This window comes from Marmota flaviventris, chromosome 12 (genome assembly GCF_047511675.1).
Source record: "Marmota flaviventris isolate mMarFla1 chromosome 12, mMarFla1.hap1, whole genome shotgun sequence".
Lineage (NCBI taxonomy): Eukaryota > Metazoa > Chordata > Mammalia > Rodentia > Sciuridae > Marmota > Marmota flaviventris.
Genome location: NC_092509.1, coordinates 24,014,746 through 24,038,298, shown reverse-complemented (window position 1 = coordinate 24,038,298; position 23,553 = coordinate 24,014,746). Strand labels below are relative to the sequence as shown.

General features: G+C 40.3%; 1 long non-coding RNA gene across 1 annotated transcript; it reads right to left on the bottom strand.

Annotated features, from left to right (window-relative positions):
* Positions 1-10,671: 10,671 nt before the first annotated feature.
* On the bottom strand, positions 10,672-22,579 carry LOC117794836 (uncharacterized). Its single transcript, XR_004618711.2, has 2 exons — positions 22,477-22,579; positions 10,672-10,854 (listed from the first exon to the last, which is right to left on the bottom strand). It is a non-coding gene; the product is annotated as an uncharacterized lncRNA (long non-coding RNA).
* Positions 22,580-23,553: the final 974 nt, after the last annotated feature.

The window sequence follows — 23,553 nt, the reverse complement described above, 5'->3', positions numbered from 1 at the left end:
TTAAATCTGAATTTCCTTCTATAAAAGACTAGCAAGGTAGAAAAACCATATCTTTTATTTCTAGGTCCTTCTAATTTCATCAACAAATCCCCCACAGATCACAAAAGTCAGACCCTGTGTATGGCTTTCCTTCTTAAGTTATACATGAAAACAGTAAAGAGAATCAATTGATTCCTGTTAATCTCTCAAAATACTCTCCTTTCAGCAGTCATGACAGAAACAAATGTGATTTTCCCCACTAAGCCACAGCCTGTGCTTCTCTTATGATCATCTACTTAAATTAAATATTAGGTACCGCGGGAGTGGGACGTCCATGAAGAGAGAGGCTCAACAGAGGCCAGCTCTGCTGATGCCATTTCTCAGTAAGCACATCAGGAGGGACCTTCAAGGAGACAACCGCCAAAGAGCTTGCCAAGAAAAGTTTTCTTTTCATCCATTTATTTTTAGTAGTGCGGCTGGGAAATCGAATGACTAAGTGGACAGTGGAACTACAAGGCAGGGGAAAAAGTCAAAGCCCTTGAGTGGGTTTTGGATGAAGATCCCGCAGCCTAAGAGTGAAAACTCTAGAAGCTGCATTAACTATGGGCAGAGGGTGTTTTGCCTGCCTTGTGGCCCGACCACTGCCCCTCTCCACACTCCACCTGGGACAAGAGAGGGTGTGGACTGGACATGTCACAAACATGCTCCAAGTTTTTGTACAGGTAAAATAACGATAATAGCCTATCAATTCCTTTGGTACTCTCATAGAAGCAGTTGCTGTTTTCCTGTTCTGTTTTGTTGCTGGGGTTCACCCAGGGCCTCATGCATGCTGGACAAGCACCCACCACGGACACATCCCCAACTATCAGGAAGTAGTTCTAAAGAGCCAATCAAACATAAGATACTTGAATGCTTCAGAAATTTTGAGAGTTTCAGACTGATGTAAAATGATTTCTGGGACCGAAAAGCTTTGAAACAGGCCTTCTTGCCTTCCCATTTTTATTTTTATTTTTGATTTTTTTAAAATGTATTTATTTATTTATTTTTTTAGTATCGGTGGACACAACATCTTTATTTTATTTTTAGGTGGTGCTGAGGATCGAACCCAGCACCCTGCGCATGCCAGGCGGGCGCGCTACCGCTTTAGCCACATCCCAGCCCCCCCATTTTTAATTCACCTCTCCCCTTCTCATGGCCACTTCCCTCACCATCAACATTTCCATGGCCGTACAAACAGGCAAACTAGTCATCTCCAACATATTCATCAAAAATTACCCCATTATGCAAATAAACCACAAAAAAACCCACTTTTATGTAAAATTGTAATGCACTAATTTAAAAAAAATCTAGAAGGGATACCGGTTGAGAATAGGATGGGGATGGTGGGGATGGAGGAAGACAGGGAAAGGGAGGCACTGGAGAAAGAGACTGATCCAATTATTACATGCATGTATGAATATGTCACCGTGAATCTCACCAGTGTGTATGATTATAATGTGCCAATAAAAACCTTGAAAAAGAACAACATGATTTGAGTAAATGAGGGCCAGTGCTACCTTCCAGATAAGGTGCAGCGGAGTCTGACTAGCATGTAACAGTACCCCAAAGCGCTGGTCATGAAGGTATTTCACGCTCAACACTTCATCCACTCTTAGCCTTGTATGTTTCATGCACTGATGCATAGCTCAGGAAATCGTTGGTGAATGTCGGGAATTAAAGGGTGGTCCCTGGAGCCAATAACAAGTTTGCTGAGAATAAACCATTTCCTTTTTCATTAACACCATTGGCCTGAAAAACTGACTGTGGTTACAGACCTTTGGTCTGATATCTGTGAGAGCAATATGGAGATGCAGGGCTGTTCTCGGGGAGGTAGCTGTCTTAACAGACTGTCCCATTAGTGCCAACAAGTCAGTCTGGTGAATTGTCTTAAAACTCTCAAGCTATTCACAATGTTTACTGATTCTTTAAGTCAACTTATATGAAGAAATATGTTATATTTGAAGAATCCCAATTAGAAAGGAAATGGCCTCGGTTAACTTTCAGAATTGAACTAAAGAAAACCTTTTAGGAAACCTACTGATATCTTCAAGTCATATATTTTTTTTAACTTCGAAATGAATTTTGGTCATTTCCTTAAACTTCTAATATCTTATTGTTACATTAGATTACACATATGATTCCTCTCTAATCAGTTAAGATCCATTTTTTTAAAGACATTATTTATTTAATCATTCTCTCTCTCTCTCTCTCTCTCTCTCTCTCTCTCTCTCTGGTACCAGGGATTGAACCCAGGGGTGCGTAACCACTTAGCCACATCCCCAGCCCTTTTTTCTATTTTGTATTTTGAGATAAAGTCTTGCAAGTTGCTTAGGGCCTTGCTAAGTTGCTGAGGCTGGCTTTCAACTTGCCGTCTTCCTGCTTCAGCCTCCTGAGCCGCAGGGATTACAGGCCCATTTTTAGTGCTTACTATGCACTAAGAAAGAAGCTAAACATTAGATATACAAAGTTAAATAAGAAATACCATGGAGTTGAAAATAGAAGAGACATCAGTGAAGCAGAAGAAGGGAACTGAGGGAGAGGGAGAGGAGGAGGGACAGGAAAAAGGAAGGAAAGGTGGAATAAAACTAACCAAACTATCCTATGTGTATAAAGTATTATACCACAGTGATTTCACCTTTATGTGTACCTGTAATGCACTAAGTTTTAAAAAGATCATAAATAAATAGAAGACCAGTAGAGTAGAGGAACGAGCACAGGAGAGGAAGGAGGAGAGAAAAGGGGAAGTACTATATACTTAATTGGAGCTTAATTATATTCCACACTTCTGTAAAATGAACCTCAATATTATGTGTAACTATAATGAACTAATAAAACTGCAACATCATTGAGTCGCCTACAGCATAACGTTCCGTAGTATAGTGAGGGTGTAGGACGTGACGTATTCTATATGAGGCATCTTATATTCACCATAGATTACTTCATTTTCACAACATTAGGAGCTAGATATTTTGTTACTCCTGCTTAGTTGGTAAGAAAGTTAAAGTGTAGAGAAGTTAAATAACTTACCTGAGCCATTCAACAAATAGCAGAACTAGAGTTTATTCATGATTTTCTGACTCCAGAAGTTACTTTCTTCCTTGGCCTTAGTTTCAACTGGCCAGCATCCTGTGGAGTGGTAATTGTGGTATACTTATTCTATCTCAAGCCTATTTATTAAATTATTTGCCCTAGTGTTACAAATAAAAGACCAAAAATATCCAAAGCAAGGATTAATCGGGTAAGAAAGTTACAAACGGTAGCAATTCAATAGAAATATAATGAAGACAGTGTGTTACATACAGGAGCTATTAAAATATGTGCCCTCAGTGGTATCCTCAAGTTTGATGTAGTTTTTACCCTACCCTAAATGTAGTATTTACCACTGGTCTCAAAAAACTCCCAACAATGGTATGTAAAACATGTTTGGAAGTATCTGATATTAACACATATGCTGTTTTTTAATCTCAAGAGATATGATTCCTGCTCTTGAGCTGAATGAAATTCCATTTTATTTCCCCACTTAACTAGATAGCTGGTTTGCAAGGACAGAACCAAGTTAACTGCCTTAGTTATATTACATTTACCCAAGGCTTTCCAGTGGAAACCCCATAGTTCAAGGAGACACGCGATATCTCAGAAGCCACAAGAAGAGTGTTCATGAGCTTTCCATGTCCAACAAATGTCCCTAAGAAGTCCACAAGATACAACTAAATAAGCGTTTCTGCAGTTTTGGGTCAAAATAGTTTTGATAAACGAATACTATGACACTGTTTAGAAATTTCAGTGGGGGGGGATGATAAATGTCAGATTCTAAGAACTGTCTCCTGTTTATCTCTTTCTATTTTTCAATACGGATTATAACTTTTAAACTTCCCTAAGTAGTAAGGTCTGGTTGGTATTTAAGATTCACCTACTCTCTGGGCATTTGAGGTAGACAGCAGCATTACCTGAAGTGGTTCTCTGATTTAGATGTTTACAAACACGCAGACAGAATGTTTTTCTGTGAATTAATGGTAGGTTAGTCTTTAGAAGTGGCAGGAGGATAAACTTTTTAGCTGAAATGTTTAACATGTCAGGAAAACATCTACTGATGTTTACTGCTCAATTTTTTTTCTTTTTTTTTAAATATGAAAACACTTACGGAAATGCCTCTTTAAATTATTAAAGAACAATTCAAGACATGTCAGTTAATGTGGTTTATTCCAATAATTAAGCATCTAGAGAATATGCTGGATTTACTTCGAAGATTTCCAAATTTTCCAAACATCCAATGCTTATCAGGATCCAATCTAAATCATGTGTATGTGGCAGTGGGCTCCTAATTTTACGGATCAGGCAATGATGGGGTCAAGTGCCTGGTCAAGGGTCACAGAAGAATATGTGGCAGACCCTGGATTAAAGAGCTTATCCAGAGATCTGGATGTGCAGCATTGTGTTAGTTCCAATTGAGCCTTCATGTCTCACAAACTTTAAAAAGATTCTTTTCTTCTATAATAACAGTAATCCTGAGGTGAGAAGATGGAATTGGAAACCCTACCTCATATTATTATGGTGAACTAATTAAATTGTTAATTGGTCTAAGTTATATTGTGGGGAATAGTTTAATTTTCTTAAATTCTACCTGGCTAATTATAAACGGATGATTCCAAAACACCTTAAGTACCTTCTCACTCACACAAACTCATTATGATGAAAATGGTCTTGATGATTTAAGGACAGCGAGCCTGGCATCCTAGTCCTCTCCACTGTCTCTCCCATGAGTCACCATTTTCTCAAGCGTGGAAGAGTCTCACCGTGGCCACTGCTGGGGCCGCTGCCCCGGAATGGCAGAAACTACAAGCGACCACATGTGGGTGCCCTGCTTGGGTTCTCCTCTGCCTCGCACATCATTAAGCAAATTGTCAGCTAAGTTTTAATTACAGCACTTTTCTGCCTGCTGGTGATGTAAGAGGCTCAGTGGGCACACCTTGTTTTTTTCCAAGCCGGGCTGTGTTTGTAGTGCCGGCAGTTAGGGCCAAAGCATTTTTCATCTTGCACAAACTGAGCTAATTTATGTGGGAACCCAGACCCTCTCAATGTTGTTTGTACTGCATCAATTTGCAGAGTCTAATGAGCTCTTTTTAAATGATGGAAAAACCCTCCATGGTTGCATTACTGAATACCCTTTTAAAGCCTGCCACAGAAAACAAAGATGCCCCACCAGAAAAGAAACCAGGCTCACCTTGTCCTAATTTATTGCCTAACCCAAGAGAATGAGGCTTAAGTATCATAATAGTGCCAAGGAGCACCGTAATGGCCTATGGTCTCCGGTTTGTCCTATCTTTGGTGCGAGAATCCCATTAACTAATCTGATAGAGAGTGCTTGAGGTCCAAAGGAGCTTGTTGTTTATCTTCTGGTTAATAAGGATTTTATGCAGCTCCGTGGATCAGGCCAGGCAAGCCTCTGAAAATATTGTGTGTAGGGCTTGTTGAAATGCATGACAAATTAACATATCTTCAATGACTTTATGAACTTTGCACACAGCAAGGCAGAGGGCAAACTCTCCAGTCACTGTTGCCCTAGTGGTCTGCAAGGAAGAAATCATTCCCAAGAAGGGACCAGAGGCCAGCATATCCAGCTCGACAAAAGGTGCAGAACTAAAACAGAGTTCGAGCTTCTAGAAACCAAGCTCTGGTGCCTAGAAAATAGGAGATAATACTTGTATAACAATCATAACTTCATGTGCTTGACACTCTGTTAGGGGATTAATCACTGTGTTTATTTAAGGATTTCCATCAAAAGTTTCTACTGAGATCCAAATGATACCACTGGGCTGTAGGTTCATATGGCTTTCAGTGGTAATTAATTACTTTATTATAATTTTTTTAATCTATATACCTTTCCAAACATCTTGCTCAAAACAAAGGCAGTGTAAATTTTCCCTGAGCTAAAACTAACACCAACATACAGACCAAAATGATGACAACATTTCTACCTTAATTTTTTAAGAAGTGTTTAACTCTCATTATAAGCATCATAGTAGCATCTCAAAACTGCAAAACTTCAGGTTTGCATACTGAGGATCAAGTGCTGCCTAGTAGCTCTGTACCACATATTGACTCCAAAGTCTCGTTTTCCTTCAGAAACTAAAAAATCATCAAATGACCATAGCTGACCATTTCTCTAAATCACAGGGTTTTTAGTTTGTGTGTGTGTGTGGGGGGGGGGGGGGGGTTAAAGTTTTGTTTGTTTTTTTGTTTTGTTTTGTTTTTTGTCTGTTTGTTTTTCTCCTTTCAAAACTGTCTTGTGAGGCTGGGGATGTGGCTCAGTGGTAGAGAGCTTGCCTAACATTCATGAGGCCCCAGGTTCCAAGCCCATACCATACACATACAGGCAAGCACACACACCTACACTTGAAACAGAAAACAAGAGAAAAACGAAAAAGTAATTTAAAGGAATGCGAAACTGGAAAAACCACCATAGATACAAAATTACTCCTAAACTAAACACAAAACACTCAGTGTTGAAAGTATCTTAATTATTATTATTTTTTTAAGTACATAGCCTGCTGGCTTGCCCGCACATACTGAAAGAAGTTTAAATATTAACACTTTTTCTAGGAAAAAACAAACTTGTTTTCAAACAGGATTATTCTGAGTCATCTTCCTCAATTTCCCTTCACCTCAAAGCTGATGTCAGGGAGAAGCTACTAGAAAACTGCAGCAGTAAACAAGAATTTGGAAAGGGGAGGAAGACACAATGGTTCCTAACAGCACAAGAAGGTAGCGTTTCTCTTCTAACACAAAATTTTTATCCAGTTGTTTACTTCATCTGGTGAAAATATATTCAGCTCAATGTGCGTGACAGGGATGAGTTTTTCTTTATCTTTCAATATGACATTCTGTATGGTACTTTATAGACCAAGACTGAAAAATCGGGGTCCCGATATTGAGAAAGAAAACAACAGAATTGCTGACTGAAATCTCATGTGTTAGATGGATCTTGAGAGTTTTCCAGCCTGGACTTGCCAAACTCTAGGGGTAAACTTCAGATAAGCATCTGAGCTCTCGGGTGTTTAAATGAACCTAACCTCCCAATCTTTTTGAGGTTTGCCGATGACTAGTAATTATATTGTCATTTAACAAAAGTATCTGCATTAAACCAGAGATGTTACATTAATGGTTAAGTTCACATCCATTAAAAACATCGAGCATCTACAGGGCACCCGGGGTCTCCATGATGTGTGGAAGGGGATGGAAAGTAATGTAGGCTAGAGACCATAAATCAATGCCTAAATACTACCTGTCAGGTTTGGAAGTTATGCTAACGCAGGATGTTTTACTTCTTTCCAGTGTACAGAGGTCAAAGAGGAGGTACAGATGTGTAACTTAAATGGAAACACGGAGGAAAACCCCCAAAGAGCAAGACAGTCAATGCACAAAACTTGAAGAAGGCGATTACATCTAAGTCAGGATTTTAATCACCCATCTCAAAGGTAAAGGCCAAATGCTTAGGTTTCCAGAGGAGGCAACAGGAGGACTGAGGACCCTAGAGCCTGTGACACTTTCTTCGAAGTGATTTTCGTTTTGACTAAAGTGTATATATGGTAAAATGGCTTGTCAATTCTCTCACTCACAGACCTGGGAAGTGAATAATATATAACACTTGGCTACTTTCTAAAAGAATATGGTATTAAGCCCAATGTAATAAATAGGTCTTTTAAAAATTCTTGTGTGTATATGATTATTTTCCCCCAGGGTTAGATGATGCCAATTGGCTATATGCTAAAAGTCAAAGCAAGCATTTTTAATGGATGTAGAACAAAATTCAAAGTTAACATAAATAACGGATCCGTGAAAAAGTCACGTAAGAAAATTTCCAGTTCTCTTTTTAAAGGGATACACACAGCAAATGGTTGTCAGAGATCAGAGTTGTCTACCAAGAAGAAAAATGGAACCTTGGATAAAGATCCACCATAATCCAAAAGTGAGCAGCCACTGTCAGTATGCAAGACAGCAGAAGAGGAATTCTTAAGTGTCATGAATAATAAACATAGCCAAGCTAGGATCAGAATCAAAAACAAAGTTAAAATTTTTTTAAACAGCCATACTCAGAAAGGTCAGATTAAACTGAAAGGTAACAGGGGAGTTAAGTTGTCTGAGCTTTATAAGAAGAGCTAACAACAGACTCCATGTAAGATCAGTTTTAGGAGCTTAAGGACAGAGGTCAAGAACAGCCAGAACTCCATGTAGGACCAAGAAGTTTCTCTTACCCAGTTAAGCTGACCTCCACCATCGACATCCAGGTCTCATCAGTCAAGCTGTCTAGTGCCCAAGACTAGAAGGAAGAATACCACCTACCTCATAGTGGTTTTTTTTTTTTTTTTTAAGTTTTAGGTTGGTCTTTGCGAAAGTTAGTAAGTCTGTGTGCCAAAACCTCTCTCCCTCAGTCTTTCTGCAGTCAAGCACTGGTAGAGTCACCAGTGGTGTCTCCCTACTGCCTACCAAACCAAGTCCAGGTCACCCACCATCTAACTTCAGTCTCTGACCTGTGCCAGATTGGGAGCCTACTTTCTATCCAAACCAAAAGCCCTGCTCTACTTATCCCACGTGTGCTCCATGAAGTCTGAGTCTGTGCCCTTGAACACAGTTGCACATTTTCCTCTCTTCATATGGCCCTATCCCTTCATATTCCAAATCTACAAGCCCCCTGAGGCTTGCTCAGATGTCACCTCTTAGACAGACCTTCCCAGATTCTGCATCTCCATCAATACTGCATTCTGGAGGCCAGATGCTTTGAGAAAACAACGTGCTGGTCTCACCAACACACTAATGGAAGCTTAAACAGTAGTATTGGATCTAAGAAAACACGCAGTCTTCAAATGAGAAGGATATGAGTCATCTTCCCTTGTTTCCCCAGATAATCTTCTCCATTAGACTCAACTCTTTTTGTATATGTCCATTTCTGTTTCTTCTTTACATCCCTCTCTGTGTTATTTGCAACTAAATGGTTGTCACTGCACTTTCAGTAAGTCTCTGAATTTCATGCTGATTTTTTTTTAATTTGGGGATGCCAAAACTACTAAAAGGAGGTGTTCCATAATGCTAAGCACAATGACCTTCAGCACCTTTGCACCCAGAGTGACGCTTGACTAATGATCTGCTTGATTAAGTTTGTACAGTGCTTGCTTTTCAAAGTCTGGGGGCGGGCAGCGAGGGAGGCAACCAGATTCAAGAACACCCATGTCCTCAGAAACAGATCCCCAGAGGCTCCAGTTCTGGCATTAGTAGCCTGACACCCCAGCACACTTGACAATAAAACCTATTGTGATGCCAGGCAGCAGAGGATGGAGGAAATTTGAAAATCTGTCTAGAAATGCAGGAAGCAATGTAAGCAATGTAAGCAAAGCTCAAAATGCTCCCAACAATTTTTTTTTTAATAGAAGTAATCTGGTTGATTCCAGTAATGCTACATAAAACTGATTTTTAAGGGAGAAAACAATATTTAATTCAGCACAAGTATATCACCTGTGCAACTAGCTAGATACACTCAACTTATAGTTGAATTTAACAAGTACATGAAAAACCAGACATTACTATGAGCCGGAATGGTAGTTAGATGGGTGAATTTCTTTGGACTTTTTACCCAAACTAAGATAATTTGTTTAACAAGTTGTTCAAGGTTGTTGGTTTGAGGGGTGTTTGTTGATATTGTTGTTGTTGACACAGCTTTCAAATATGGCCATATTTACAAGACTAAGTGTTAGAACTTAGTCTTAGACATTCTAGAATTTGCTAAAATGTCTTTATCCTGTTTCTTTAAAGTGATACATATTTATAGATACTGAAATCATTAGCTTTCTTCTGAATGGCTCCATCAGCCCTACTTATATGTCTATTCCATTTTAAAAAGAAAGAAAAGAGATAAATAGGAAGGAGTCAATAAGCCCTGGTAAACTAATTAAACACAGTATAGAAAAGATGGCTGGCTCAGAGATGAGGGTAGTCTCCTGGCTCTTTCTAGGATTAAGAAAGCTTATGTTCAAAAAGACTTGATTTCTCAGTTCCACAAGAAAGACTTCTCTAAACTTGTATGAAGTGCAGAAATCCTAGAGTACAGTCCCAAAAGAGTGACAGACAATGGCTCATAAGCTTAGAGAATAATATCTTCAGTGGCATCACAGTGAACAGAATGTATTTAGTCTGCAGAAGAGGTCTTCAAGGCACCAAATAGGATCTCAACAGTCTTTCATGAAATCAAAGTACATGAAGTGACATTGACTACGCTCAGAAGTGGTCGTCATGGAAAGAAGGAGTGTGTGAGAGAGAGAAAGGTGAACACTCCTGGACGTGGACAAGGAGGAAAACTTGAGGAAATGAACATGGACCTCAGCAGAAGAAGCCAAGGCAAGCAAAGGAAGCAGTTATGGAAGAAGTAGAGGAAGTAGTAGGTCCTAAGAGAGCTTCCCAGGAACCTTGAAATAATCTTCCCTGGAGTGGAACCACCATGTGACCCAGCTACACCACTCTCAGTATTTAGCTTGAAGAATTAAAGCCATCTTATTACAGGGATACATGCACACCCATGTTTATAGCAGCACAATTCACAATAGCCAAACTGTGGAACCAGCCTCCGTGTCCATCAGAGGATGAATGGATTAAAAAAATGTGGTATGTATATCCAATGGAGTTTTATTGAAAGAAAAATGAAATTGCATCATTTGCAGGAAAATGGATGGAACTTGAAAACATGATGTGTGAGGAGGTTCTCTTCAGCTTAGTACAGGTCCACAACAGTTCTCTTAGTACAGGTCCACTCAGAAGGTGAAGAACCATATGTTTTCTCTTATGTGGAAACTAGAGAAGAAAAAGGAAAAAAAAAAAAAAAAGAAAGAAAGGTCAGGGGAATCTTATGAAAATTAAAGGAGATCAGTAGAATAGGGGAAAGTAACCAGGGGGAAAGAGGAGGGGAAGGAATGGAGAAACACTAGGGGATGATATTGGCCAAATTGCATTGTTATAATGTTACGTGTACAAATAGGTAATAATAAAATCCCAACATTATGTACAATTGTAATGCACCAATTTAAAAAAAATGTGAGGGAAAAAAAGAAATCATCTTCCCTGGGGGTCTTTTGAATCAATGTTTTCTAGTTCCATAACATTCAAGGATGAGATGTAACTCTTGTATGTATAGTAGAAATGAAATCCAGGGTTGCTCTGCCACTGAGCTACATCCCCAGTCCTTTTAAGTTTTTATTTTGAGGCAGGGTCTCACTAACTTGCCCAGGCTGGCCCCAAACTTGCAATGTTCTTGCCTCAGCCTCCTGAGTAGTGGGATTATGTAGGAGTCAGAAATCTGAGATTTAACCTGGTTCTGGCTCTAAGAACTCATGTCATTTAGAAAGACACTTAGTATCTTGAATATTAATGCCCATACCTTCAAAATATCCATCCTTAAAGAGTACTGTGAAACTAACGAGTACCATGCAAATCATGGTAGATTGGTAGGGCTACTGTTCTTAGAATAGCAATGGGATAAGGTAACAGCATACAGGTATACTTAAGTTTCCAATATCCTAGTCGTCAGGTGAGTGAGTAGTTAGAAGATGCTTTGTTTAAATACTGTGCTTCTTAATCACATTTCAGTTACTAAACAAACAGCACACAGTCAACATTTTATAAAAATGGCTGCCCATATGTTTGTTACATGGTGTTAAATATTCTGTTCATAAACACACTAACACATATGACTTCGAAATTTCAATCTTGACCTAAACTAAACTCTCATGAACTACAATGCAGTGTAGTATAACAAAACACATCACACCACATCGATCTAATAACTAAATAAAAAGATGTATGATGATAGCCAGAAGTTTAAAAATAAAGTCACAATTTATCAACTCAAGGAATCTAATAAGCAATATAATTAGGAACATACAGCTTTAAAATGTGGAATTTAAAATATACATAGATACTTCCTGGGTATTTTGTGAAGTATTTGTGCAGTAGAGGCTATTCTCTCATCTGTTTCAGTTTCTGAACAGCATTTAGGTGTTTTGAACTATAAGCCCAAACATTTTACCATTCACCCTAATTGTTCAAATGCAGCCTATGTCTGTGTTTATAAATCATTTAACGGTTGTTTTCCATTGGGGTAGGGGATTTGACTATTCTCCTCACATCTGCACCAGTCAATCAAAGTTACTTGGTAAGTAGCACATAGGTTTCTGAGCAGAATAGAGAATTCCAGGGAATAGAGAAATCACAATTTGGATGAGGAACCACTGTCTTGAGATAATTAACTCACACTATGTGAGAATAAGATATCACATTCCTAATACAGATCTTGGAAGGCTGTTCCCAGATGGCAGACTTAACTAAATTGTACCAATATGGAGGATATTTAGCTCAAACAATGTAAGATAATTTTAACGATGACCTGGAGCTTCTTGGAATGTAGGTATTCTGCAATCACTAATCAACTTGGGTCATGTGCATGGACAGCTTCCCTGTCTCCTTCAGTCTGACCCAGGTAGAAAGTACCCGCATGGAAAACCACACTGGTCAGTCGGGGTGGAATTTCAGCTTCTGATCTTTCTGAACTCACTCTTTCATTTTCAGCGATTAGAAAATATTATTCCCTCTGCCTCAGGCACTCTCCACTACTGATTCCTGCCCTTTCCTTTCACAAGGTAAAATTCCCTGTTCAAAGTTCAGATTTCAACATTTATGTAACTCCTCTTCAGGGATCTGTTGCAAACCCTCCTACGGTGGCCTGAACGCCATCTAAATGGCCCCACTGCAATGAAGAACATATCCCCCAGCTCCTGAGAGAACTGTTGTGGACCTGTACTAAGCTGAAGAGAACCTCTTCACACAAGTTCACACCCCTTCCTTCCCATGATGACCTACAGCCTGTCTGGTTGACACAGCTCCCAGCCCCGTGCCCCAACTCTGGAGGGCACCATGAGTTTGGCTAAGGACTTTGTTGTAAAAGTGCTGCCCAACTTCTCCCTCTGCCTGTTGCTGCTCCCTTTGTTTCTCCTGCAGTTGCTGGGCCCAAGGGCACACCAAGATAAACTTCTTAAACATTAATCCCCATTTCAGGGTTGCCTTCTTAGCATTTACCACCACTGTACCAGTGTTTTAATTGCCGATTTATTCATCTCTCTCTCCCCATGGAAACCATAAGATTCTAGATAGCAGGAGCCATATCTCTAAGATTTGACTATTCTGACACCAAGAACATATGAGGTATCAATAAATACTTGCTGAAAGAATGCTCTGACTAATTAAAGAATGCAAATAAGCGCAATATTTATGTTCTGTATACTAGTTAGGGTAAATGCTCTTTGTTATAACAATTAAATCCCTAATTTACAGTTGTTTAACCTAACAGATCATGAGTTAGAAAACTTTTTCGGTAAAAGACAAGACAATAAATATTTCAGTCACCAAGGGTTATACAGTCTGTGGTAACTACTCAATTTGATTATTTGGCAGTACACAGTCAGCCATATATAATATGTAAATAATGGGCCTAGCTGTGACTCAATAAAAATTTATTTACAAAAGTTGATGAAGAGCCAAATTCACACTCACTGCCCATCATTGTTCAACCCTTCTTCTTGGTTATGGGGCATCTTTTCTCTTTGAAGGGATGAGTAGGTTCACATGGCTTCTCATTTGTGTGTCTGCCTTCCCCCCAGAATCTCAAAATCCTCTACTTTAGGGGTTATCAGGGAAGAGACACAGCTTCTCTGACCTAGAAATTAAACATGCAACTTTCATTTGTGTCTCATTGGCAACAATCAATCACATGCCCACACATCAGTGAAAAGAGCTGGGAGATGTGGTCTCTGGCAAGGTAGTGACCTCTCAGCAATCATTCCAAATGATCAAAGAGAAACATGAGTTTGTGGTGAACAGCTAGTTGTGCCTACTGTAGGAAGCAAATTTCTCCATTCTGATAAACAAGTTATACGCAGATGTTTCTATTCTCTTTCTTCTCTGTCCTAAAAATGTGTACCGTTTTCAAGAAATATATTATTCGTTCATTTATTTGTTCTTTCACGAAAGATTCACTGATGAGTCAAAGACATGAACTGCCTTTCAGAAGATAATATCTGTCTAGATAAACCTATTGAGCGTGCAAATGCAAAATTACCACAGTGATAAGAGATTTGGTTAGGTGATTCCAGAAGGGCTCAGCCAAGTCCTATGTGAAATGATCATTGAAAAGAATCGATTTAAAGAGCATAAAGGGAAAAGAGTATCTCAGGCAGAGGACGCAACACGTTCCTGCAGCCCAAGAGCAATGAAAAGCTGTTGTGTCTTAAGTAAGACAGTATCACGAAGAAACCTACACCTCAGAAAGATCACTTAGTTTCCACTGTTGAGAACAGCTTAGAAAGTGCATGAAGACCAGCTAGGAGGATAATGCAATAGTCTATGATAATGAGAAGTCTATAGACTCTGGAAGTGATGGATGGATCCAAGTGATATATGGAAGGTGAAACCAAAGGCAATGATGATGCCGTATGTAGAGAAGGGTTAGAAACAGAGAAGAATTAAGTGCAACTGGTGCCACATGCAAAGAATAAGTAAGTTAAGGAAAGAAGTATTTGGGGACAAATGACTATTAGGCTCAGAGGAGAAAACCCCAGATTCAATTTTAGACACGTTGAGTTCCAAGTACCTTCAAGATAGATATTCAGGTAGAGATGACAAAAAAAAAAAATGTAATCATCTACAACCTGGCAATATAGGGTAACTCGAAGGAACGCTGACTCAGTGAAGAATGAGATATTGTTAAGTGAGTAGGAGGTGGGAAATGGAGATATTGAGTATGAAGAACCTTCTAAAGAAAATAGCCAAAGAAAGGGGAGAATGAAAGAGGGAGGTTCAAAGAAAACATTTTGAAATTATGGCGGAGGTCAATGTATCAAATACCAACAGAAAGAACCTTTTAGGGAAAGAGATTCTGAATATATAAGGAAAAGAAGGGATTGTGGGTAATGTAAGTTTCTCAAGAGGACAGGAGGAGATGGCAAGCAAAGATGGGGGACCTCCTCTAGTCTAACAGGAGGAAGGAAGACGAGTTTTTAAAATGTTTTCATGTGTGAATATTTGCATACCAGGACGCCGAAAAAGTCCCCTTCTGATAAGCTTTAATTTTATTTATGACATAGATCCAAGGTCATTAGCTGAAATAGAAAGACCAAGCTGGGATAGGAGAAGAGAAAGAGAGAACAGAGGTTTTAAAGGTGAAGGGCATTTGAAATGGTCGTTGTGGAAAATTGGAAGAACTTGCTGACCCAGGAAACATATTGGCATGACAGAAATATAAAAGCCCATTTGAAGTCAGTGACATTAATGTTTACCAATTTGCTTCAACATTTGACTTTTGGTTGCAACACCAGAGAATAAAGTCTCAAATAAACTGACAAGCAAAGACAGATTATCTAAGTGCTCGATTTCTAGTTTGTAGAAGTTGTCCAATCCGCCTTCCCTATTAAAAGAAGAGTGAAGGGTATAATATATTTTGAGCAAATACATAAATTAGAAATTTATTTTCACAATACTTTGTGTGATAAATATTACATCCATTTTACAAAGAGAAGACAGAAGATGAGGTTCATTAATTACAGCGTAAAGTCAGAGCAAGAGCCTGTACTTGTTCAACCCTGCCTTTTTGTTTCTCTTCCAAACAGAATTAAACCATATGTGAAGCCAATACTGATCCCAAAGAAGTGTCAAGCCAGCTGCACCAGAAGTTATCTAAGTCTCTACCTGAATAGCAGGCTAGCTGGTGCACTCTGCTTGAGACTACAGAATTAATCAAACTTCATTATATTCTCTGACATTATCTACTTTTAAGCAGAAGAGTCTATAAACTGAATTCTACCCAATCATTTCCCAAGTACTGACCTGACTGACTCTGCAATGCATTAAAGTTGGTCGTTACTTTCACAGAGTCATAAACAATTGGCTTGATATTTTAATAAACTCAAACTAAGAAATGACAATGAATTGTCATGTATCTGCCACTATCACAACTTCTCTTTCTCCCTCCACTCTAAATAAAGGTGACTGCTAGGTCTTCCATGGGTTTTTAAGGAAAACAGATGAGACTATATTGATGTAAGTCAAAAATCTCTATTCACTGCCCAGTCTTACTATCTGGAGCAATGACACTAGTCGTGGGATTCAGAAATGATGGAGGGGAGTCTCCAGAGAGATGTTTGTAATATGCTATGTTTGTGAGCACACTCTCAATTAAGGAGAGGACTCTCAACTCCTCTTGAACACTGTCTGAGGGATCTCCTCTTCAATATATTTTCATGTAGACACATCCAGATTTCAGAACAATTGCTTGCTACTTTTATAAAATTAGGAAAGAAAACAAGATCAAGAACACTTGTTTTATGTGATGGTGTTAAAATACATTAAGAGTTAAGACTGGATTCTTCTCTCAAGAAGTCTGCCAATCTCACCCTCTCCCTCAGTTTTTCTCTTACAAACTTAACGGTGAGATCCAGCTGTTGAAATAAAATCTTGTGATAGTTGCATCCTGGGTACTAGGTGCAAATCATCAACCAGCTCTAATGAACACCGTGCTCCACCCCACCATAACAATTTAGAGATTTCCCAGGAACTTAGACCTGGTCTTTCTAGCCTAACACTCATAGTTCAGAAATGAGAAAACAAGAGTCCCAAAAAGATGGAACAACTTATCCAAAGCCACACAGCTAGTGAGCTGCAGAGGGGAGGTAGAAGACAGTCGAGAAACTGTAGTGTGCTATGGAGAAGCCTTATGTTCTAAACAGGGGGTGGCATATGAACATGAAAGGGTCGAACAGTAATTTATGACTCTGAAAATGACTCTAAGGAAATTAAAGAGAAAACTTACAAATGGAAAGCACCAGTAAAAGTCAAGTCTCTCTTCCTGAGACAATACCCATAGAAGCCAAGTGGTAACGTGATGAATGTCCACATAGCTATGGCAGCTCAGGGGTGCTGGGAGGACACATACCTCATTTTTCTGTGGAAAATGGTTTAAAAAAATGCCTTTCTATTCTATTTTTACAAATATATGTAAAACCCATACATTTTCTTTCCTTTTCAGACCCATCTTTGAAACCTGGACAGGAATACACTACTCATACTATAGGGTGATGGAGGTTGGGCCTGCTGGGTATGATTTTTAACATAAATAACAATATGAACTCAGCTAGTGTCCTTCAGAAGCCCAGAGAAAGTCTATCAAAAACATTAATGAATGGGACTAAAAATATTACACATTTTAAAAAACTTGATGTCTAGTTTATTTTTCCTTAGTGAGAACCCATGCCACAATGCCCGTTTCATTATTTTCCACTCTCTATTTTATTGGCTATAAGTGTGCTCATGTTGAAACAGTACTTTCCCTTTCCATTAAGAAAAAAAAAAAAAAACATCGTAAAATGACTTAAAGGAGGTTTCACTTCTTAGAGTCCACACTGTGAAATTGTTTACCTCCCTGCAAATGGACCCATCAGCCCTGCCAAAGGCCATCCTGAGTCTCCTGAAAGTGAGCAGGGCTGTGTGGAGAGCTGCTCACCAACAATACAGATGTTAAATGTCTAGCACAAGATAAATACCCAGAGGTGGAATTGCTGGATGATTCAGTAGTTTTATATATTTGTTTATTATCTTTGAGGGACCGCCATACTATATTCCACGAGGACTCCAAAGCAATCAAACTCATAAAAGCAGACAGTAGATGGTGGTTGCCTGGACTGGCAGGACAAAGAGGGAGGTGCTGTTTAATAAGTCCTGCTTTCAGTCAAAACAAGACAAAAAAAAAAAATTAGAGAGATCAACTTGCCACACCGTGCCTGTAGTAAACAGTACTGGTACGTACACTTAAACATTTATTAGTGGGCAGATCTCATGTTATGTGGGGGTTTCCCCATAATTCTTTTAAAAAACTAAATTACTTGTACTGGTGATTAAGTTTAGCAAAGGAAACAATGGCATCCGTTTGAAGGTACCGGGGGGAACATTTGTGCTTTGAGAACTGGGCTCAGGTCAGTTTGAAGGGTCTGGAAAACAATCTTAAGTTCCTATTGCCTAAAGAAAGGTTTGCTTAGTACTGTTGACTTAATGTCAAAGGCCATAGTCTTACTGTCCTGAAGTGTTCTAGATGGTTCTCAAAGAGGTATGCTTTTCTGCTGCCAGGTCACAGGTGGAACTATTTCTACACACAAACTATAACTGAAAGTCAACACTGGCAAACAAGCTACAGAATAAAAGACTGTGGACCAAGGGATCCCTTGGCAAAGGCTAGTGTCTGCCCTGAGTTCCCCCTTTTCCATTGCTGGAGTGAGGTCATGTGGAAGGTACCAGTTCCCAAAACAGCCTATGCTCTATTTTAGGATGATAAGTCTGTAGCTCCATGTTGTTATTTCCCATGATGCCTAGAAACAAAAAGCTGGGCTGGGGTTGTGGCTCAGTAGGAGAGCGCTCACCCCGCATATGTGAAGCCCTAGGTTCGATCCCCAGCACCACATACAAATAAATAAATAAAGGTATCCTGTCTAAATACAAAAAGCTGTCCAAATTGCTCCCTGGTGTCATCCTCACCAAGAAGATAGCTACAAGAATATGTATTACATATAAAAAAATTTTATAAGACAATAGAAATGCATGTCCCTGAGACTTAATAAATCTATTCTTATTTTAAATGGGTTTTTAAAAAAAGGAAACAACATCAAACATTGTTTTTCTCTGAAATGGCCCTTGTAGGGAAAATAATTGGAAGGAAAAAGAGAAAGGCAGGAGGAGAAGGAAGAGGTCATGACAGGTCTGCACAGAAGCTAGTAAATGTGTTTCCAGAAAGTCAATGACTGCCTGTACCTCAGCAGGAGCATATTTCAACATGGCTCTAATCCCATCACTTTCTACACATTTTTTCTATAAATTTGTTAATGCAGGTATGCACATTCAGAGGCATGCTCCATCTATTCCCTAAAACTCTGACTTCTGTAGAAATGAAGGAAAAAGCAGGCTCAGACACTCGCTGAGAAGGTAGCTTCAATCCCAGTAATGAGAATCAGAAAAAGCTCTGGGAATCACACTCTTAAGTGGCATAAGGGATAGCAAACCCATTGTCCTTACCTAGTCAGACATCGGACAGCCTCCAAATGGATCACGCTGCCTTCATCCAGGATGGGCCAATTTATTTCTCTTTGGATTAACTGAGCCTCTGCCACTAACAAGAGAGAAGCTGCTAGCCTTGGAAGCAGAAGGCCCAGGCATGGGTCCCAGCTTTGCTGAGTAACATTGGGAAAGTCACTACACTTTTCTGGGGCTCTGTGTGTTCATCTGTGAAGTAGAGGCAATGATACTGACTTCAAAGGACCATGACGAGGCTCAAGAAAAGTATACGAAAATATTTGGTAAAACTCCAACCATACAACTGAAAGCTAAACTACACCTGTTTGGTGAGAGCCATCGACTGCAGGAAGTAGATTTGCAATAAGAAGTACCTATCAGAAGATGTCTAGCCTGATCCAAGCTAACTTTTTCAAGAAAAATGAGATGGTACACTGTAATACAAAGAGTTTTGGGATACGGTTTCAGGAGACCTGCATTGGAATATAATTATAAAAATACACACACACACACACACACACACACACACCACAAGCAATATATATAAGTTAGAGTATGAGTTCCTGAGTTGGGTTGTTCATTCTGAATTTAAGTTTTGCAATTTCCTTCCTTTGCCTCAACTTCCTATAAAATGTGAAAAATATCATATAACTCTTAGGGTTCTTGAGAGGCAAATTGTACATGGAAGAGAATCAAAACAGGGTCTGACATACAATAAGCTAAATGAGGGCAAAGATCTTTGCCTGTTTTTTCCACTTCTGGGTAAACGAGCATGAAACAATGGCTGGCACATAGTAAGTGCTCAGTAAACATTCACTACCCAAATGAATGAAGACTGTTTTGCAGCTTCTCTGGGCCTCAGCAACCATTTCTCTATAAACTGAAGCAAAGTTTGTACTAGAGGGTCACTGAGCCCTTCCCAAGCTTTGAAAAACCCAGTGATTTTAACTAAATTCATTAATCTCTATGCAAAAATTCAAATTCATACACCTTCAAACTTTGCTATCTTCCTCTCTTTTCAAAAAAGGATTTAAAAAAAAAAAAGTTAGTACTTCAATCTCCCTTCTCGATTCCTCCATTTCCAGTGGTCAGAGCAGTTACTTCTACAGATGAGTCTTCTGGGCCATGATTAAGGTGAGAACAGGGATTAACAGCAGAGTTTTCCTGAGCCCTGATTCACTTAATACTAGGATCAGGGGTTGGACATCTTCTATTGACTTGCTTTCCCTTGACACAAGAGCAAGACACATCCAGGATGTCAGCTCAACCAATTACTTATGTCTGAAAGGATTCAAGATGTTGACAGAAAGGAGAATCCTGGACTATCCTGTTCACACTGCAAATGAAATGACTTGATTAAGATCCCCATCTTGGGCCAGGCACAGTGGCACATGCCTGTAATCCCAATGATTCCCGAGGCTGAGGCAGGAGGATGTGAGTTCAAACCAAACTTTAGCAAAAGGCTCTAAGCAACTCAGTGAGACCCTGTCTCTAAATAAAAAATTTAAAAAGACTGGGGATGTGGCTCGGTAGTTGAGTGCCCCTGAGTTGTATCCCTGGTACAAATTTAAAAAGAGAGAGAGAGAGAGAGAGAGAGATCCTCATCTTGAAACATGTTCTAAATCTTAGGGAGGGGAAAGAGGGTCAGATTGCAGACTGACAAAGGATCCCAATTTTGGTGGGGAGAAGGTGGCAGGTACAGAACCAAGCTAGAAAGAATATACACCAGGATTGAAATAGAGGCATTTTGCCACTGAGTGATATCCCCAACCCTTTTTAAAAATTTTGAGGTAAATTCTTGCTAAATTACTTAGGGTCTCACTAAATTGCTGAGGCTGGCCTCAAATTTAGCAATCCTCCTGCCTCAGCCTCTGGGATTACGGCATGCACCACTTCACTCCGCAGATTATGGGCATTCAAATGAAAATAGAGCTAAACACTTCACGCCCCAGTGCTATTTAAAGAGACCCTGTGAAACAATGCGAATGAACTTAAGACCACTGAACTGTATGCTTAAAAATGGGTTAAGGTGGTAAAATTTATTTCTCCAACAACTAAGAGAAAAAATAATGAGATAAATAATAAGAATAATATCATAAAATAAAAGTTTTATGATATTAAGAAAGGCTTGACCAACCCCAAGGCCACTAGGCTTCTCTCATAGCTGACAGGTACCACTATCCAGTTTTTCTCCTGTGACCTGTCTTTGCTTTTTGCAAGGTCATAGGGAGGGCTCCCAGCCATCAGTGAAGTGCCAAGCAACCCTTTGGGGGTCGGGGGCACAGAGAGCTAACCCTGTCTTTGAGACTTGAGGGGCCACTTGGTCCCACTCTCCAGTGTCATCTCCACGAACATCACCTTTCAATTACTCGGCCAAGTGCTTTCTTGGTGCCCTTTAGTAATTCTAACACTCAGCTAATAAAGAACAGGAGAGAGAAAACAGAAATGCAGAAGGGCGGGAGGATGGCTTGAAATAAACGCTCCTGCCCCCCCCCCCCCCCCCCCCGCCTTTTGTAACACTCCAAAAGTTCGAGCCAGAACATCATCAACAGGAAGGGACAATGTCCCCAGTAGACTTTACATTTCAATGCTTCAGAAGCCTAAAGTTACCATCCAACCCATTCACATCAGGGGGAAACAGCATTTCTAATGGAGATGGAAGCGGATGGGCGAGAAGCAAACCTGCCCATCCGCCAGGGGCCAGGGATGAGGGGATTCCGCAACCAGCTTGTGCTTCTGCGCTCAACCGGTGTGTGCAACATTTTGCAGCACCCTTGTCTTGCTGGGCGCACCCTGGGGCCATGTGAGGCTGGATGAAGCTGGATTTGACTGGGGGCGCGGGGACCAGGGCTGCAGCTGCTTCCAGCAAACTCCAAGCGGGCTGCAAAGGGCACCCGCTCAGGAGTGTAGAGCTCAGCATGTTTCTGCAACTGTTTTGACGTTGCATTTGAGTGTTCCCATCACTACCGAGATGCTGCCGCTCTCCTCGCGACCACAATCTATTAGCTCCAGTAACTTTTCAGCGACTCAGCCTGGCCGCAGCTTCCTGCTTACCGCGTACCGCCTGGGGCGCTGCCAACCCTGGCCCTGCAGGGGGCCGAGCGGTGCAGGCGCTGCCCCCGCCCCTCCACCCCCCTTTATCCCCCTCCGCCTCCGCCACCCAGGGTCCTAACTCTTAAGAGATTTTCCCCTTTCACAAAGATCATAAGCTCTTGTCAACAGTTTCTAACAGTAAGAAGCTTTCATTGCAGAGGTCCCTAAGAAAACAAAGCCTTAAAACCTGAGATTGTAATGAGCTCATTCAAGGCCAGTTACCTGGATCCAGGGAGGCTAGGATGCCTGTGAACTTGAGCAAGGTGTGGCTTCATCCTTCCCTAACAATTAGATCTTGTTTATAGGGCACGATTCTGCCCTGGTACTTGTTGTGTTTGTGGTTCTTTGGTGAAGAAAATTCATTTCTCTCTCTCTCTCTCTCTCTCTCTCTCTCTCTCTCTCTCTCTCTCTCTCTCTCTCACCTTGCACATAAACTGGAGGATGGAAAACAGATCTGAAAGATAAATGCTTTACATAGCACTTTGTTATAAATGGGGATGATTTTGAAAGAGAAAGTTCTTGAAGTAAATCATCAACTCTCCAGGAGAGAGAGAGAGAGAGAGAGAGAAATGAATTTTCTTTAAGAAAAAAAAAAATCCACAGCATTTCACGTGGCCAGGGACTGAACACATACATTTCCGGACGCGGCAGGAGACTGAACGTTGGAGGGTCTGCCTGCCCTTCTCACCTGTTGGAGGGGGTCGGGAAGCGGGGAGCCGCTAAGTCATCACTTTTGTATGTGTGTCAGTTGAAACTACAAAGGCGACCAAAAGGAGGTCTTATCCGTTTTCTGCTAGCTTCAGTTGGGAGCAGCAGGTAGAAGCTGCACTTTGGTTTTACTTTTTCACCACGGGGAGCTATAAATAGATGGGCGCGTGTGGCTTTCTGGCGAGGTTACCTACGCTTGCCTGGCACCGCGCAATCCAGGCGACTCTGACTCCCACATAAGTGTTCGCAAGCCGCTGCCCCCCGCAGACATTTTCCACAACATGTGTGTGTGCGACAAGAAATGCCTTTCTGCGCAGTGCATGTGTGCATTGTTGTTATTTTTGTGTGAACTTTGTGGTGCTGGATGTGTTCCGCCCACACTGTCGTCTCTGGATAGAGGCCTCCCTCCTAAATGCCTTGAAGAGATGCTGGGTATTTATAGAAGGAAGAAAACATCCTTCTTTGGTGCTTTTACTCCTCTGGGTCATAAATACACTAACTCTTGGTTTTGGTGACTCTGAAGTCTGTAAATTGATTCTATACCTGTGTTTCTGTAGCTCCCCTACCTTTTCTACAAACTGCCTTTCACTT